Here is a 21991-nt window from a genome sequence, read left to right on the forward strand (position 1 = left end):
GATGAGACTGACATACACGACAGTTACGACATGTCACGATATCCTTGGCAGATGAGACTGACATACACGATAGTTACGATATGTCACGATATTTTCATTGGCAGATGAGACTGACATACACGACAGTTACGATATGTCACGATATTTTCATTGGCAGATGAGACTGACATACACGACAGTTACGACATGTCACGATATTTTCATTGGCAGATGAGACTGACATACACGACAGTTACGATATGTCACGATATCCTTGGTAGATGAGACTGACATACACGACAGTTACGACATGTCACGATATTTTCATTGGCAGATGAGACTGACATACACGACAGTTACGATATGTCACGATATTTTCATTGGCAGATGAGACTGACATACACGACAGTTACGATATGTCACGATATTTTCATTGGCAGATGAGACTGACATACACGACAGTTACGACATGTCACGATATTTGCATTGGCAGATGAGACTGACATACACGACAGTTACGACATGTCGCGATATCCTTGACAGATGAGACTGACATATACGACAGTTACGACATGTCACGATATTTCCATTGGCAGATGAGACTGACATACACGACAGTTACGATATGTCACGATATTTTCATTGGCAGATGAGACTGACATACACGACAGTTACGACATGTCGCGATATCCTTGGCAGATGAGACTGACATACACGACAGTTACGATATGTCGCGATATTTTCATTGGCAGATGAGACTGACATACACGACAGTTACGATATGTCACGATATTGTCATTGGCAGATGAGACTGACATACACGACAGTTACGATATGTCACGATATTGTCATTGGCAGATGAGACTGACATACACGACAGTTACGATATGTCACGATATTTTCATTGGCAGATGAGACTGACATACACTACAGTTACGACATGTCACGATATTTTCATTGGCAGATGAGACTGACATACACGACAGTTACGATATGTCACGATATTGTCATTGGCAGATGAGACTGACATACACGACAGTTACGATATGTCACGATATTTTCATTGGCAGATGAGACTGACATACACGACAGTTACGACATGTCACGATATTTTCATTGGCAGATGATACTGACATACACGACAGTTACGATATGTCACGATATTTTCATTGGCAGATGAGACTGACATACACGACAGTTACGACATGTCACGATATTTGCATTGGCAGATGAGACTAGCATACACGACAGTTACGACATGTCACGATATCCTTGGCAGATGAGACTGACATACACGACAGTTACGACATGTCACGATATTTGCATTGGCAGATGAGACTGACATACACGACATTTACGACATGTCACGATATTTTCATTGGCAGATGAGACTGACATACACGACAGTTACGATATGTCACGATATTGTCATTGGCAGATGAGACTGACATACCCGACAGTTACGATATGTCACGATATTTTCATTGGCAGATGAGACTGACATACGCGACAATTACGACATGTCACGATATTTGCATTTGCAGATTAGACTGACCTACACGACAGTTACGACATGTCACGATATTTGCATTGGCAGATGAGACTGACATACACGACAGTTACGACATGTCGCGATATCCTTGACAGATGAGACTGACATATACGACAGTTACGACATGTCACGATATTTCCATTGGCAGATGAGACTGACATACACGACAGTTACGATATGTCACGATATTTTCATTGGCAGATGAGACTGACATACACGACAGTTACGATATGTCGCGATATTTTCATTGGCAGATGAGACTGACATACACGACAGTTACGATATGTCACGATATTGTCATTGGCAGATGAGACTGACATACACGACAGTTACGATATGTCACGATATTGTCATTGGCAGATGAGACTGACATACACGACAGTTACGATATGTCACGATATTTTCATTGGCAGATGAGACTGACATACACTACAGTTACGACATGTCACGATATTTTCATTGGCAGATGAGACTGACATACACGACAGTTACGATATGTCACGATATTGTCATTGGCAGATGAGACTGACATACACGACAGTTACGATATGTCACGATATTTTCATTGGCAGATGAGACTGACATACACGACAGTTACGACATGTCACGATATTTGCATTGGCAGATGAGACTAGCATACACGACAGTTACGACATGTCACGATATCCTTGGCAGATGAGACTGACATACACGACAGTTACGACATGTCACGATATTTGCATTGGCAGATGAGACTGACATACACGACATTTACGACATGTCACGATATTTTCATTGGCAGATGAGACTGACATACACGACAGTTACGATATGTCACGATATTGTCATTGGCAGATGAGACTGACATACACGACAGTTACGATATGTCACGATATTTTCATTGGCAGATGAGACTGACATACACGACAGTTACGACATGTCACGATATTTGCATTTGCAGATTAGACTGACCTACACGACAGTTACGACATGTCACGATATTTGCATTGGCAGATGAGACTGACATACACGACAGTTACGACATGTCGCGATATCCTTGACAGATGAGACTGACATATACGACAGTTACGACATGTCACGATATTTCCATTGGCAGATGAGACTGACATACACGACAGTTACGATATGTCACGATATTTTCATTGGCAGATGAGACTGACATACACGACAGTTACGACATGTCGCGATATCCTTGGCAGATGAGACTGACATACACGACAGTTACGATATGTCGCGATATTTTCATTGGCAGATGAGACTGACATACACGACAGTTACGATATGTCACGATATTGTCATTGGCAGATGAGACTGACATACACGACAGTTACGATATGTCACGATATTGTCATTGGCAGATGAGACTGACATACACGACAGTTACGATATGTCACGATATTTTCATTGGCAGATGAGACTGACATACACTACAGTTACGACATGTCACGATATTTTCATTGGCAGATGAGACTGACATACACGACAGTTACGATATGTCACGATATTGTCATTGGCAGATGAGACTGACATACACGACAGTTACGATATGTCACGATATTTTCATTGGCAGATGAGACTGACATACACGACAGTTACGACATGTCACGATATTTTCATTGGCAGATGAGACTGACATACACGACAGTTACGATATGTCACGATATTTGCATTGGCAGATGAGACTGACATACACGACAGTTACGACATGTCACGATATTTGCATTGGCAGATGAGACTAGCATACACGACAGTTACGACATGTCACGATATCCTTGGCAGATGAGACTGACATACACGACAGTTACGACATGTCACGATATTTGCATTGGCAGATGAGACTGACATACACGACATTTACGACATGTCACGATATCCTTGGCAGATGAGACTGACATACACGACAGTTACGACATGTCACGATATTTGCATTGGCAGATGAGACTGACATACACGACAGTTACGACATTTCACGATATTTGCATTGTTGAGGTATGAGTGTCATTTACAATACACTGGCAGCGTAGTTACATGGAAATAAACTAATACACTAAATATCAAAAACCGTGCTTAGAGGCTATGATTGAACGAATTAAGCTTGCACCAAACACACACACAATTTGAATGAAGTGAAGGCGTGGTCTACCATGGAAATAAACTAATATACTAAAAATCAAAAACCGTGCTTAGAGGCTATGATTGAACGAATTAAGATTGCACCAAACACACACGCACAATTTGAAGTGAAGTGAAGGCGTGGTCTGCCAAACTGCGGATTGAGTTGACACTTTATCGCAATGCTTTAAATTAGTGACGGCTGTAACCATCGCATGATTTGTTTTCTCGCCACGTAATGAGCGAACACATATACATTTACCACATTCCTGACTGAAGGTCACATCAAGCAAGGAAATATATGGTGATTTTGTAATGTACCCTGCTAGACTTATTATTCTATAAATCCGTTTCCGAATACAAAACGTAGTAGATACAATTGATCCCATGATATAATTATAAATCCCCCAAATACGGAAAAGGGGATAATCATTTAATATTTAAACTCTGTACTGTCGGACTCTTACGTGAGGATTCATTAATAAAACAAATTTCGCACATCGAATTGTTAACTCAATATTTTGTGACTACAATCAATTACTTATGTATTACTTTCTTAAAATATCATTGTTCGAACTTAGAAATTGTTAAAACAATGATGTAACACTATATATACAATCTAACGCATTATTTACATAAACGTGTACACACATATTATATACATATAACACGGAATTAGAACTCGCCCTCATTACACTATAACGCACTATCCTCACAAGAGACAGCTTTACATGGCGTGTAGTGTATGCGTACTCACATTGATTAGATGAACATGTACAAATGAAAGTACATGGAAATTTTGACAATAATAATTCAATCAAATATGTCATTTTTGACATTTCATAAAAGGCCACAATTTGTCAGATTTTTTCAAAATCCGCAGTTTGAAGACTGTTGACAAATGACTCTTTCGATAGTTGTAGACACATTATAGAATATATAATAGAGCGACGTATTTACCATAATAGGACAGCCTATATTTATTGTTCGTTTTCTTTAATAGAATAGAACATAATTATCTACCATGGTTACGTAAAAAAGAAAAAAATCGCGCTGTGACTCATGTAAAATGTGCAGATGAAATCATTATGTCCGTTAAATTAATGTGAACATTTTATGCTTGTTCTGTTGTTGTTTATTTTGCCTTTTGCTTTTTCTTAAGTGGAAATAGCCATCTCACTATATCAGTTTTAGTCGCGAATGACCTCTAAATACTGAATGGATATTCTTAATCGTAATTATCATAAAACATTCGTATTATTCAACCACATTAGGATTATGTCTGTAACGATTACAGTTAAACCCCGAAAACTTTTCCGATTTAGATATTTAGTGACCGATTTAAAATGCACCTGTGTATTTGACTTGAAAATTTGCATTTCAACTTTGCAATTCATTCGAATGAGATGATACTCAGTAATGTTTGACTTGATTGGTAAACAATACAATTTTGTTCGCATACTAATTATTTTATTTGAATATAACTTGAAATTCATTTCATAATTTCCCATATACTTTGTAGTAATACCTGTGTATATAATTTAATAACATATGAATACACTATAGTTATTGGCCTGATTTGCATGATAATGACTTCATTTGTCGCTAACAGCATCTATGTGGAGTTATTAAGTCATCTAGTCTAGTGATGGATGGTCACAATTTCTCAATTCATAGCCTCGTTCTCATCCAACAGAAACTACTACTGATATCATGATAGTGTATCGTTTCTTATAAATATCGACATAGAAAGTGAAATCAACAGTGGATATTTTGCTAGCATTTTGTATAAATTAGCCTGAAATATTTCAGGTTAAAATAACTAATAGCGTAGTTAGGTTTAAATAAAGTTTTTTTTTACAAATTTGATCGAATGTGCAATTATATTCAGGTAACATTTATTACCAAATCCCTGAAATTAACTGTATTTATTTTGAGATAGATTCTAATACGTTAATATGAGATTGTCTGGTAAAGAGAAGGTTATAACACAGTGATAGAGGGACTGTGGTTATAACAATCAATTACACTGTCATATCGCTCGTACGGACACCCATCATGGGCGTTGTCAGGATTCCCATGGGTAACGCTTGTATTGAAACAATATCAAGCGTATCTTTACATTGCTATCAACAAGCGTGGTTTGTAAAACAATATCGGTGTCGCTTTTAGCAAGTATGTGGGATATGGGCAGTTGACAGTGTATGACACCACGTGTATTAATATAATTAGTAAAACACTATCACCTGCGACAAATCAGCCTGTAAAGCAATTACCCACGATGTGGAGGTGCTAAAATCGCTTTTTCATTTTCATTCAACGTATTTCGGGAAACTTATACGGATGCCGTGTATTAAATCACTGCCCTACCATAAAAGCAGTTGTGTGATGTATCAATTTGAATCACGTGATTTACCTTATAAAATGACATGTTACTTCATACTCGGGAGAGACTCAGACATATAGACTCAGACACACACATATAATCCTGAGTTCATTAGCTTTCTGGGCTTGGTGGATTGGCCAACGCCCATGGACAACCATTGTTTTCCCGATGTCACCATCCGAATAAAGATCACCAGTTCATATTAACCTCCGTCACAGTCTACATCCTTCACTGACAACACGGCGACATCCTGACAATTTAAATCGAATTATATAGAGCGTTTTTTTGCATTTCAAAATATGATTGGCAATGTTCTGATTTATTGATTCCACAAGAGCTACATTTCAAGACATTTTTACACAGATTGAAAAATAATATGAACAAAATACAAACGCTATTTTATGTTCCACGTGCGATATCAGAGCAACACCTGGATTTTATACCTCACCATATTTAAAAGTCCCGTAGGATCGTAATGTCAAATATAAAAAAAGTAATCACGATTTCGATATTTTACAAAGTAAATTAGAATAAATAGTTTCATTTCTAATGCATTCAAGAAAGCAGTTTTAATCGACAACATGGTGTTTCACTCGTAGATACCCACATGAATTCTACAAATAAATTTATTGCATTTATTTGTAAGTTGAATTCATCATATAACTTTATTGAAGTATACTCAAATTAAACAACTAACCTTATAAGCCCAGGAAAGGATATTATTTCACACTTAATTAGTTGTAATTATAATTTTCGATTAAAACCTAATTGTATCGCAGATTGTATTCAATACAGCTACCAAGTCAAAGAACATTACATAATCTTTCCTCGTTATCTACAATAATATATTGTATATGACCACTTTAATTGTGTTCTATATGCATATATAAATGGCTTAATTAGTATGCAAAGTAAATAATTAACATACATTGTTAATTTCAAATGATGTCAGACAAAGTAAGGGCGGAAGAACATAAATATAGGTTAAGTAAATTTTTAAATATCACAATTATTATTATACATCTGTCACCGTAACGTCATAAGTTACAGCGTGCCGTAATTTTGCGGTATTTCACTGAGTATTTTCATCCTATCATATCAGGAAACGTGAATTCCAAATATGAAACGCTTACGCGCGTAAGCGTCTCCTAATAATGAAAAAACACACATGGTTGCCCCCGGTGTTTGACCAGACTTCACTGCGCGTTGTCGATATTCCAATACACTGTATTGTCCCCGTACATATTTTGCCGTATCCTCGTAATAATCTCATATTATATGAATGACTTTATTTGTACTCACATTGGAAAAGATTTTCAAGAGTGTAATCTATAATAACGGAATACGTTGCCGTGAAGCTCATCGCATTTTTATCAGCTATATTAAACCACGATATCTGAATAAATATGCCTAATGTAATTGAATAACCAGAACACGTTATACTTATCAAACCAATATAATGATGATTATATCTACACAAGGTAGATTAAACAAACAAGAATAATAGAAAAACTAATTGCACGATTGAAAATCATAGTTATCCCTCTAACAAAGCTGTCAAACAGTGAAATCAAGCGTGACAAACTATTCATTTCAATAAATGTTGTGTGTATTTTGTGTAAGACAATTTTCCTGCTTTATCTTGTGTATACTGATAACGCTGCTATAATTATCACCGTAAATATTACAATATAACGTCACCACAGTTCATCACTAATAGGCCATATTCTATATTTTTGTGATATACTTATTATTAGGTTTGTATGAAAACATGATTTGGATTGATTTTGTAAAGACAGTCACAGCATATCGCATTATATGATGTAATTTTTATAAAAAAAAACACGCCTTTTTTCTCATTAGTTGTCTGCTCGAAGTGAAAATATAAATGTGAATATTTCAACGTAATTCTAGTTGCCACGTTAATTTAACCTAATCATATTAATTTTATCACGTGATCTTATAAAATTCAGAGTAGAGTAAAATTTTAGGAAAACATATTATTCCTTCGCCAAGTCGTGTATTGTAACTGTATACAAACAATGGCAGTAATTTATTATTATTTATTATTTAACAACAACAAGTAAGAATCTGAATTTACTCAACAATGCCGAAACGAAGCTAGAACATGCTATAATATATGATGTTTATAACACTCGAACAACGATCATCAGTATTGAAATGCTTTCAATTGGACACGTAATTTGTGTAGTTAACTTTTATCGCTCGTTTGGCGTTTCAAAAGAGTCAGATTTAATAAGGTTAAATTTCGATGAGAAATGAACATGCAATATATCACCTGCCTCTAATCTACAACTACATTTAGTAGCAACCTGAGGTCGAACTGCGCTTTTTATTTGCAATAACATGTTTCGATCAATTTGTTTCATTAATTGGAATTCAGGCATCCAGGGGTATTCTTATTCATAATATTGCTACCTTGCACGGAGCATATTAGAACATGTTGAGCAGTTCAACTAGTCACTGTCCCTAAATGTGATTGGAATTGCCAAGAAACGTAACTTAAAACACGAGTTTAAAAATCGCTTTCGCATATTGTTTACATATTTGGTTGTTCGTGTGTTATTTTCGACTGGGATTCATGTTGCATGGTAAAACTCTCTCACTAATACAATACGCCTTATACGTGACCCTAAATATTTGAATGTTACTGTTCACAGCACGTCTAACTACATCACTGTTACTTTACATTGTCTACGTGTACCGTACGTTACATTGTCTACGTGTATCGTACTTTACATTGTCTACGTGTATCGTACGTTACATTATCTACGGGTATCTTACTTTGCATTGTCTACGTGCATCGTACTTTACATTGTCTACGTGCATCGTACTTTGCATTATCTACGTGTATCGTACGTTACATTGTCTACGTGTATCGTACTTTACATTGTCTACGTGTATCGTACGTTACATTGTCTACGGGTATCTTATTTTGCATTGTCTACGTGTACTGTACGTTACATTGTCTACGTGTATCGTACTTTACATTGTCTACGTGTATCGTACGTTACATTGTCTACGGGTATCGTACTTTACATTGTCTACGTGTATCGTACTTTACATTGTCTACGTGTATCGTACGTTACATTGTCTACGGGTATCGTACTTTGCATTGTCTACGTGTATCGTACTTTACATTGTCTACGTGTATCGTACTTTACATTGTCTACGTGTATCGTACTTTACGTTGTCTACGTGTATCGTACTTTACGTTGTCTACGTGTATCGTACTTTACATTGTCTACGTGTATCGTACTTTGCATTGTCTACGTGTATCGTACTTTGCATTGTCAACGTGTATCGTACGTTACATTGTCTACGGGTATCGTACTTTGCATTGTCTACGTGTATCGTACTTTACATTGTCTACGTGTATCGTACTTTACATTGTCTACGTGTATCGTACGTTGCATTGTCTACGTGTATCGTACTTTGCATTGTCTACGTGTATCGTACTTTGCATTGTCTACGTGTATCGTACTTTGCATTGTCTACGTGTATCGTACTTTGCATTGTCTACGTGTATCGTACTTTACATTGTCTACGTGTATCGTACTTTGCATTGTCTACGTGTATCGTACTTTGCATTGCCTACGTGTATCGTACTTTACATTGTCTACGTGTATCGTACTTTACATTGTCTACGTGTATCGTACTTTACATTGTCTACGTGTATCGTACTTTATATTGTCTAAGTGTATCGTACTTTACATTGTCTACGTGTATCGTACTTTACATTGTCTACGTGTATCGTACTTTACATTGTCTACGTGTATCGTACTTTACATTGTCTACGTGTATCGTACGTTACATTGTCTACGGGTATCTTACTTTGCATTGTCTACGTGTATCGTACTTTGCATTGTCTACGTGTATCATACTTTGCATTGTCTACGTGTATCGTACTTTGCATTGTCTACGTGTATCGTACTTTGCATTGTCTACGTGTATCGTACTTTACAATGTCTACGTGTATCGTACTTTGCATTGTCTACGTGTATCATACTTTGCATTGTCTACGTGTATCGTACTTTGCATTGTCTACGTGTATCGTTCTTTACATTGTCTACGTATATCGTACTTTACATTGTCTACGTGTATCGTACTTTGCATTGTCTACGTGTATCGTACTTTGCATTGTCTACGTGTATCGTTCTTTGCATTGTCTACGTGTATCGTACTTTACATTGTCTACGTGTATCGTACTTTACATTGTCTACGTGTATCGTACTTTGCATTGTCTACGTGTATCGTACTTTACATTGTCTACGTGTATTGTACTTTGCATTGTCTACGTGTATCGTACGTTACATTGTCTACGGGTATCTTACTTTGCATTGTCTACGTGTATCGTACTTTGCTTTGTCTACGTGTATTGTACTTTGCATTGTCTACGTGTATTGTACTTTACATTGTCTACGTGTATCGTACTTTGCATTGTCTACGTGTATCGTACTTTGCATTGTCTACGTGTATCGTACTTTGCATTGTCTACGTGTATCGTACTTTGCATTGTCTACGTGTATCGTATCGTACTTTGCATTGTCTACGTGTATCGTACTTTGCATTGTCTACGTGTATCGTACTTTACATTGTCTACGTGTATCGTACTTTACATTGTCTACGTGTATCGTACTTTACATTGTCTGCGTGCATCGTACTTTGCATTGTCTACGTGTATCGTACTTTGCATTGTCTACGTGTATCGTACTTTGCATTGTCTACGTGTATCGTACTTTGCATTGTCTACGTGTATCGTACTTTGCATTGTCTACGTGTATCGTACTTTACATTGTCTACGTGTATCGTACTTTGCATTGTCTACGTGTATCGTACTTTGCATTGTCTACGTGTATCGTACGTTACATTGTCTACGGGTATCGTACTTTGTATTGTCTACGTGTATCGTACTTTGCATTGTCTACGTGTATCGTACTTTGCATTGTCTACGTGTATCGTACTTTGCATTGTCTACGTGTATCGTACTTTGCATTGTCTACGTGTATCGTACTTTGCATTGTCTACGTGTATCGTACTTTACATTGTCTACGTGTATCGTACTTTGCATTGTCTACGTGTATTGTACTTTGCATTGTCTACGTGCATCGTACTTTGCATTGTCTACGTGTATCGTACTTTACATTGTCTACGTGTATCGTACTTTGCATTGTCTACGTGTATCGTACTTTACATTGTCTACGTGTATCGTACTTTGCATTGTCTACGTGTATCGTACTTTGCATTGTCTACGTGTATCGTACTTTACATTGTCTACGTGTATCGTACTTTGCATTGTCTACGTGTATTGTACTTTGCATTGTCTACGTGTATCGTACTTTACGTTGTCTACGTGTATCGTACTTTGCATTGTCTACGTGTATCGTACTTTACATTGTCTACGTGTATCGTACTTTGCATTGTCTACGTGTATCGTACTTTACATTGTCTACGTGTATCGTACTTTGCATTGTCTACGTGTATCGTACTTTGCATTGTCTACGTGTATCGTACGTTACATTGTCTACGGGTATCGTACTTTGCATTGTCTACGTGTATCGTACTTTACAATGTCTACGTGTATCGTACTTTACATTGTCTACGTGTATCGTACTTTGCATTGTCTACGTGTATCGTACTTTACATTGTCTACGTGTATCGTACTTTGCATTGTCTACGTGTATCGTACTTTGCATTGTCTACGTGTATCGTACGTTACATTGTCTACGGGTATCTTACTTTGTATTGTCTACGTGTATCGTACTTTACATTGTCTACGTGTATCGTACTTTACATTGTCTACGTGTATCGTACTTTGCATTGTCTACGTGTATCGTACTTTGCATTGTCTACGTGTATCGTACGTTACATTGTCTACGGGTATCTTACTTTGTATTGTCTACGTGTATCGTACTTTACATTGTCTACGTGTATCGTACTTTACATTGTCTACGTGTATCGTACTTTACATTGTCTACGTGTATCGTACTTTGCATTGTCTACGTGTATCGTACTTTGCATTGTCTACGTGTATCGTACGTTACATTGTCTACGGGTATCGTACTTTGCATTGTCTACGTGTATCGTACTTTACATTGTCTACGTGTATCGTACTTTGCATTGTCTACGTGTATCGTACTTTGCATTGTCTACGTGTATCGTACGTTACATTGTCTACGGGTATCGTACTTTGCATTGTCTACGTGTATCGTACTTTACAATGTCTACGTGTATCGTACTTTACATTGTCTACGTGTATCGTACTTTGCATTGTCTACGTGTATCGTACTTTACATTGTCTACGTGTATCGTACTTTACATTGTCTACGTGTATCGTACGTTACATTGTCTACGGGTATCGTACTTTGCATTGTCTACGTGTATCGTACTTTACAATGTCTACGTGTATCGTACTTTACATTGTCTACGTGTATCGTACTTTGCATTGTCTACGTGTATCGTACTTTGCATTGTCTACGTGTATCGTACTTTGCATTGTCTACGTGTATCGTACGTTACATTGTCTACGGGTATCTTACTTTGTATTGTCTACGTGTATCATACTTTACATTGTCTACGTGTATCGTACTTTACATTGTCTACGTGTATCGTACTTTGCATTGTCTACGTGTATCGTACTTTGCATTGTCTACGTGTATCGTACGTTACATTGTCTACGTGTATCGTACTTTACATTGTCTACGTGTATCGTACTTTGCATTGTCTACGTGTATCGTACGTTACATTGTCTACGTGTATCGTACTTTACATTGTCTACGTGTATCGTACTTTACATTGTCTACGTGTATCGTACTTTACATTGTCTACGGGTATCGTACTTTATATTGTCTACGTGTATCGTACGTTACATTGTCTACGGGTATCTTACTTTGCATTGTCTAGTTGTATCGTACTTTATATTGTCTACGTGTATCGTACGTTACATTGTCTACGGGTATCGTACTTTGCATTGTCTACGTGTATCGTACTTTACATTGTCTACGTGTATCGTACTTTACAATGTCTACGTGTATCGTACTTTGTATTGTCTACATGTATCGTACTTTGCATTGTCTACGTGTATCGTACTTTACAATGTCTACGTGTATCGTACTTTGCATTGTCTACGTGTATCGTACTTTGCATTGTCTACGTGTATCGTACTTTACATTGTCTACGTGTATCGTACTTTACAATGTCTACGTGTATCGTACTTTGCATTGTCTACGTGTATCGTACTTTGTATTGTCAACGTGTATCGTACTTTGCATTGTCTACGTGCATCGTACCTTACATTGTCTACGTGTATTAAGAAAATAGTAAGATATTATTGATACATCGTATATATAAACATATATATATCTTTAAAATTATTATAACATTATAACATAAACAATAATATATGTTATTATCACATCATGCTTTCCTAAGATATGAGAGATGCTATATATTTCAATATAACTTATTTTATTTAACACACTTTATACACAAACGAATATAAAACCAATCACGAGTCAAATACTATAGGAAACGCACACTGTAGTGATTTTCTGTTGTAATTTCCCGTGAGCAATATCGTATGTTGTCATCATCATATTTGTATATAAATCGAAATCCAGACAATCTACTTAGACACCTTTAGACATTGCATGTACATGTGTAAATCACTGTGTTTAGACGACAGCGTTATCTGTCAGTAATCTAACGTAGTGCTCGGACGAACTTGTTATCTCTCCCAGTAATCTAACTTGATTATATATATATAAATTAACCTGCATGGCGTCAATGCAATACCATTCACTATTATTGGATCCCCAAATCAATAAGTAAGTGTCAACATTCACTTTACATCAAAGTAGAAGTTGTATTGTAACAACCAATAAGCTGAGAAAGCTTGGCATTACGCATTGCAATCATTCCAGGCCGTTAATAGCAGTATTGTGTTACGCCAGAAAATCAATGAAATATATTAGAGTTTTTGTAGATCTGTTGACAGACAACCAATCACAGCGGTATGTGATACATTGATGGTATCGATTAAAATGATATCCCGAAGTTACAGGAATGTATTTGAAAATCGATGACTACGCCCTCATCTGCACTGTCATCGACTCGGCATACATCACGTATTAGATAATTAGCCCTATAAATATGATTATCTATTCATAGAATCAAATACATGGTTACACCGGTATGACTACCATCAAAGCAATCAGAGTATTTTGTTTTTATGTGCTGACCACCATAATGTAAATAAAGGCCATACTGCTCACATCGTTATTGATTCCGCTATGCTACACGTTTCTATTATTTAACGCAATTACGACTACCCTGTAACAATGTGTTTAATTGCTTATAAATTGTTGAACAGATTGAAAAGCTGACATGCAGATTCCAAGCCATAACTAGAAGCTATGCTAAATGTCGTTGCTTGAGTTACTTCGATATTGTGTTGAATTGAAAGGTGGGATGTTGGTCTATAACACTTTCCGAAAGGAGATGCTGAATAGTTCGAGTTACTGACATCGAGTTACGTCCATATTTCAGAAATCACGCCCACTTTTGCAAAATCACGCCCAAATTGTAACTTGATGTCCAACTAAACATTAACAAAACTTCGAGCTACCGGCGACATATGTTTTTTATTTCCATTGAACGTCCACATTTAGTAACTCGAACTTTAATTAAGAGGTAACCGAACCGTAACATTTTTTATTTGTTTAACGTTCAAATTTAGTAACAGTAGTATTAACAGTTAACGGAACTTTGAACCTTGGGAAATATACACCGTTAAACGAAACACAAATTTTACGTAAATGTGAATATGAATTGAAATAACGGCAAAAAATATACATGTATATGGTGTCGCAATCTTATTACGTAGCTCACATTTGAAAAAAAAAACTTGAAGAAATTATTGCAGGTATTCTCTTCGACGTTTGTGATGCATCAACACAGCAACGCCATTTGAAATACACTGTAGCAGAGTGGTCCACAGTAAACATCATTTGACACGTTGAATACTCTGTGTGTACTTTAACCTAGCAATACAAGCATGTCCTGAATTCGTGAATCGTGATCTAAGTGATGTGATGGTTTGTAAAAAGTTCGTTTAAAAAAACAATAATTTTTTACCGAGTCATATTTTACATTACCACGCGTAACACTCTTGGTATATATTTGCATAATTGCCTATGAAATTAGCAAGGCGCTTTGAAACAATGGTTGCACTGAAAATAATGAGAAACCGACTTCTATACTGGGAAGGGGCTTTGTTACCTATTAACTAACCCAAATGAGCAATATGATTTGACAGGCTGAATGCCGACACGAAGCGTGAAACCATACATCTGTCCGCATTATCAGATAAAGGTTTTCAATTAGGAGTGTCACACATAGTCTAATATCTTGCGTTTTTCATCAGAATGGAACGTTCAATATACCACCCGCCTCTAGTCTGCTTACTCCATTAGTTTACGAACAGTTATACAGAAAGCACGGTTATACAGAAAGCACGGCACAGTTCAGCACAGTTGGAGACGTGGCCTATTCAGAATTTGTCAAGAACCAATCACAAGACTAGTCTTGTTATGAAAACAGAACAGTAGGGCAGTGTAAATAAACATAATTCGTTCAGGATGAAACAAATTATATAAACATATTTCAAATGTTTTTTTTACTTCCATGTAGTTTACGCGAGTGTGTCAATATCGGCTAGCCCTTGAAAGCTCTCCTTTGCGCTCTCGCTGCAGATGATGGTCAAGCAAAAAGTGTTTTTAGCCAATGGATACGTCGCAAACTAGGGCATTCTCATTTACGTCCGAGCACCAATGTATCTCCCGAGAGTTCAGTAGACAAGTAACTGCAGGACATTTGATATTTCAATTAATATACAAATGTTTCAAACCGATTAAGAGAAAACATGTACGTTCTTATGTTATTTATGAAAGCGATTCTGAGTTAAAACCGACTGATTGCGTTTACGATTGTTTTAATTTTGAAATAGAAACCTTATCAATGGATTATTTATTTACACAGAATACTATGAAAAGCATCACATCGAGTGCAATTCTTTTTTTCCACAGTACAGCGGAAAACGTAATGTGAGCTAATACGTATCACTGACTTTTGATTATGTCTTAGATACAATAGTGCCACATTTATGAATATTTTGACAACTTAACTACTCTATTCAGTAATGCACCTGTTTCGAGAATACTTGATTGCCACATTTATAAATTTGAAATGCTATTAAATTCCAAGACGTGTTTACAATATATATATATATATATATATATATATATATATCAATCCGCGCGTCCAAATTTTCATGTCAAGAGTTATTTGTGGTTTTAACGCTTTATATGAGCGTATGTATGTAAACGCAAAACAGTTGTATGTATGCGATATTTCCATGTTGGCGGTGAATATCCTCTAAATGATGTGCTTGATAAGGTTTTGCGTGCTTGACTGGGAAGAATTTACGTGTTATATGATTTGTTTAGCATAGAATAACGTTGTCAGTATTGAAGAAAATGTTCAGCTATTTCAAAGGTGTGTCTTAGTTTTGCCATAGAAATATTCTTTGCAACCCATATTGTTTAAAGTCGTGCCAAGGCACTGGTTGCCATTCCAATTCTGTTCGCTGGAAACATCTTCTGGGATTCTTGATCCAAGATATTTAAAGCTGTGTACTTGTTCGAGTTGTTCACCATTTACCTTTGCTGATATTGTGTGGGTATTCTTATCACTTGTAACCATTGTGAAAATTGTTTTACTCTTTTCAGCACTGATTTCCATACCGTAACTTCTTGAAGTCTTGTCTAAACTTTCTGTTAGATCTTCAAGATCTTTGGCATCATCTGCTATTAGGTCAATATCATCTGCAAAGCGCAAGTTGTTGGTAACCAATCCTTCAATTGTTGCACCTCCGTGGAACCCTTCAAGTGCATCCAAGAATATTTCCATGGCAAACAAGATTAACCTAATGAGAGCAGTAGTAACGTCTGTGATGCTCTACGGTTGCGAAAGCTGGACTATGACAACGAAAATAACTAAGAAACTGAATGCATTCAAAATGAACTATTATAGAAGACTCCTTGGTATCACATGGCAACAAAAAATCGGAACGAAGAGGTACCGATGAAACTAAAAGACCAGCTAAAAGAAGGACAAAAAATAGAGCATCTAATTGAAACAATTAAGAAAAGAAAATTGCAATTCGTTGGACACCAATCGAGGAAAAACAGTCTAACAAAACGTATTACGCAAGGGAATGTTGAAGGATACAGAAACAGAGGACGACCAAGAAGAGAATGGGAAGATGACATCAAAGAATGGACAGAGAATGGAGAGCAGCTTTACCATCTTGCTGATGACAGAAAGGGCTGGAGGAGGCCTCCTGAAGCTATGGACTAAAGAGAGTCTTAGTTTTGAACGTTTTCACAATTAGTATAAATGATAAAAATGGGCAAACTAATGCGTGTAGTTTGAACTCCTGACATATCAACTGTGTGTCTTATAATGCATCTTTAATATTATTATAACAATATCGCAGACTGAGACAATTCTATAATATCTTAAGATATGAGAGGTGGTACACATTTCACTTACACACAGACTGATATAAAATCAAACATAATCCAAATATATGAAGACAACTCACACTGTGTATTGTATTATAGTAGTTTGATATTGTATGTATCCGTCAGCATCACTGTAGATTTTCCTATACTTGTTTACAGTTCGAATATCAGGAAATCTACTTAATATACAACATACAACATGGCATGTACAAGTGCAAATCACTGTGTTTAGACGACAGCGTTATCTGTCAGTAATAACTTAGTGCTCAGACAGACGAACTTGTTATCTCTCTCAGTAATCTAACTTGATTATATATATACATTAAGTTAACCTGCATGGCGTCAATGCAATATCACTCACTATTATTGGATCCGCCAATCAATAAGTAAGTGTCAAAATTCACTTTACATCAAAGTAGAAATTTGATGACTTAATAAGCTAAGAAATCTTATCATTGCGCATTGAAACCATTCCAGGCGGTTCATTGCTGAATAATGAAACCAGATAATCAATAAAATATATTGAGCGTTCAGTTGATGCGTTGGTAGATAACAATCACAGTGACACGTGGTACATTGTCGAACACACTCTTAGAATTTTATAACTTGGGAAAGATGTCGCTAAGTTACAGGATTTTATTTAAACATTGAAAGCAACTACGGCGTCAACCGCGCTGCCACCGACTTGAGTATACGTCGCGTATTAGCATATGAATACAGAATATATCTCCGTCTTCTCCCCAATCTTGTGATATCACTTTATATTTACAGTTGCCTGACAATCTAAACTGAGATTCATTTGCATAATAATAATAATTCATAAACCAAGTTATCACAGTCTATTAATAGACATTCTCATTTAATTATCGGTTATCAACATAAATTGTAGCGATTGTTGTCACGTGATAATGAGGTGGACATTTAAACCGTGACAGATAAATATAAAACGCACGTTTGACACTGTCGTAAATGTATGGCCTTTGAGAACATAGCAAGCCACCGGCATTGTTAGAAGATTTTTGTAGTGTCACAATGCTTTATTATTCCAAGCTCGCTAAAGTTCAAATGAGATGTGATTGAAAGGATAGAAGAGGTAGGATGGGATAGGATGGAATGGAGTGCATGGATTGGCATGTGACGGATTCGGTGGACTGGGATGGGAGAGGGTTATTATGGGATAGGTGAAAAGGGCATGGGATGAGATAGGTGGAATGAGATGGGACGGGTGGGGTGTGTGGTTTTGGGTAGGATGGTTATGGGATAGAATGAGATAGAATAAAGGTGGGGAGGAATGGGATGGAATATGATGAATATTATGGGGAATTGGGATAAAAAAAGGGTACATCCGCCCTAAAAAGGCTTTGATCACTTTCTGGTTATGCGTTCTACTGGGGTTCTCTCATATATTTGAAAAAATAAGTATTTTTTCTCGAATATATGTATTTGAACCTCCAATAACAGAGCCAAGCAGAGTGAATAAGTGAATAAATGAATGGATAAAATTAATTATCCATTATATGTCAGTAGTTATATTCTATATATGTGATCTGGAGTTCAATCAATCAAAAAAAATGTCAATGAACCCATAATGAAAAGGACAATGCATTATGCTATGCCATTAAATAATCATGATAAATGAAATCTCAAGATTGATCACAACGTTAACTCGTCATTCTAGTAATGGTAACTGCAAATATTGTTACTATAGTGATGAATTGCAATATAAAGTCGTACATTAGCAATAATGATGAAACTAGATTAATGGGGAAGACGTCGATAGCTGATTCTAGTTTTACGTTCAGTATGTTATACGCGCGTGTGCACTTCCTATTATGTAGATGGTGTATGTTTGTACATATGTAGCATGTATTATAAGGTTATTACGAGGATACCTCAAAGTATGCACGAAGGACAGTACAGCGAAAGTATCGACCGACGTTTTGTTTTTATTATTGGAGGGCGCTTACGCGCGTAATCATTCCATGTTTGGAATTCGCATTTCATTATATGGTAGGATGAAAATACCCTGTAAAATACCGCAAAATAACGGCACGCTGTAATTTTATGGCGTTTTGGTGACAGATGTATAATAATAATTAATACTCTTATTTGAGTGGGTAACATTGGACTTGGTCATATTTCTCAGCGGTTGAAAATAAGTCTATCCAGACATCTGCTTTCATTAGATAGCGTTTTACCCACGCACACGCAAGAACTTAACTTAATACGCCTGGTTTGCGAAGTAATTATGCGTGTTGCCCAGGATGGAATTCCTCAAGTAGGCATGGACATATTTGTAACTGTCCTGAAAAGAGAAGTTGTGATACAAATATAATACTATGAAATGATTAATTTTCACTGGGCTTAAATTTCGCTGATTCAATATTTCAGGCATATTCATTGGGTTTTAAATTCACAATGTTATCATTTAGATAATGTGTACTGTGCTAAATTATACATAAATTATACATAAATTTTACAAATTTTTATCGCATTTTCCAGTTAGCGAAATAAGCAAAATTAAAACTCAGTGAACAACTAACCCTTCTACAGTACATAGACTGTAACATTTATCATGCTAAATTTTTCTTCACATGTATGCTGTTCAAAGTGAGCGCCAGTAGTCATAGCAACGCGTTGTGTTCAACGTGACTCCCAAACGGCGTATAGGACGCGATGTTTGTTTGAATAAGGAAAGTAGAACACAGAATACAGGTGCAGTCAACGAGTAAATTTTAAAAAATGTTTGGTATTTATGTTTGATCAACAGTAACTTAATTTATGAACATTATTAAGGCTTATTTAATTTGGAGGGGAGAGGTCAATCTGTTCGCAACTCCCCTTCCTCTCAACCAAATTAAATTGCCTTCCCACTGTTTTTGCTACCACTGCCATTTCCCCCACTCAGTTTTTGTTCCCCGCTGCCTTCTCCCCACTCGGTTTTGCTCCCACTGTCCTTTCCCCACTCAGTTTTTATTCCCCGCTGCCTTCTCCCCACTCGGTTTTGCTCCCACTGCCATCTCCCACTCAGTTTTTGTTCCCCGCTGCCTTCTCTCCACTCAGTTTTGCTCCCACTGCCCTTTCCCCACTCAGTTTTTGTTCTCCATGACCCATTTCACCGGCAACACTCTTTATTAAGAAAGTTGTACCCAAGTTCAAATTTTGCACTACTGAAAAATACAATGTACAATCAGTGATTTTGTCCTTACCCGCTCAATCTAAAAATGGAACTTGCCTGCCCTCTGAATAAAAATCTTCTCCTACTGGAATTCCCCTCTGAGAAACCCTATTTTTAATTCCCTCCCACTGAAGATGTTTTATTTTGCCTGCCAGCTAAAAATCCCTTGCGAACACATTTGTTCACGAACAGCTCCGTTGACTGCACCTGAGAATACTCCATAACGACCGTATATTTATCAATATAGCTGAATAAAACTCGTTATTCGGGTTACACTGGTTGATTCACAACAATTGCATTATCTTACACGCAACGACTGACTCTGGGATTATAGCATGCCTATAAAGTGCGAACGAGACGAACTCAGTGTATACAGACACCGATATCTGCCTCATAAAGACCGATTACACTTTTAAAATGATCGCGGTCCATTACATGACCTTACAGTGTTGGGTTATCACTCGAATTCTAGACGATAGTGTATGTGTGTTTTATAGGGCAGCGTGCACTGTTTTCATGATTACGTTGTTTATTGATTGTTAGCGTATGGATAAGAGCATAAACTTAGACATTGCACTCGGTCGTCACTAATGCCCTGCTCTGGTTAGAATATTAAGATGCTCGGATACCATCAAAATATGTCATACGGATTCCTTGACTTTTACAGTGTGATTTTATTGTACGATGCTGTTCACAATGTTCGATGAAAAAAGTATTGTAACTAGGTAAACAATCATGACTGATGACTGTCATAACAATAATTACTCGTATGTAACATTAAAATAAAAACATCGTGATGTCGAATACCCGCGAAGGAATTTAAAAAGCACGGGAGAAGTTATTTATTGCAATGATATAGTTACACACACATATGTTATATGACGCAGATGGTGGATCCGTGGTACATCGTGACCAATAATAAAATGTTTGGTTGTCCAACTGTGGGCGTGTCTTTTATTTCTGTGCTAAATGTGCAACACCAAAGTCCCGCCATTTATTTCTCATGGTTGTTCAACCATAGTCGTCGGCACTAGTATCGCGAGTTCAAAGTTTGGTTTACTCAGTGTTTACTATGTTGGTAAAACCGCGCAAATTCATTTTACCGCCACAGCGGTTTTCACACAGACACCAGTTAATTCCGCTACCCAATGACTGAAGCAATTTCACATCGACCAGAC

The 21991-nt window shown here is 36.8% G+C and overlaps 1 protein-coding gene across 1 annotated transcript in view; it reads left to right on the forward strand.

The window, feature by feature from the left end:
* The first annotated feature begins 14504 nt into the window (after positions 1 to 14504).
* The window catches only part of LOC146735860 (C-type lection lectoxin-Enh3-like), a 355515-nt gene continuing 348028 nt past the window's right edge, over positions 14505 to 21991 (forward strand). Inside the window, exon 1 of the mRNA XM_085505623.1 lies at positions 14505 to 14512. The gene's annotated coding sequence lies outside the window, so the exon portion shown is untranslated. The remainder of the gene's footprint in view (positions 14513 to 21991) is intronic.

Source organism: Saccoglossus kowalevskii, chromosome 11, assembly GCF_978046115.1.
Source record: "Saccoglossus kowalevskii chromosome 11, keSacKowa6.1, whole genome shotgun sequence".
Taxonomy (NCBI): Eukaryota; Metazoa; Hemichordata; class Enteropneusta; family Harrimaniidae; genus Saccoglossus; species Saccoglossus kowalevskii.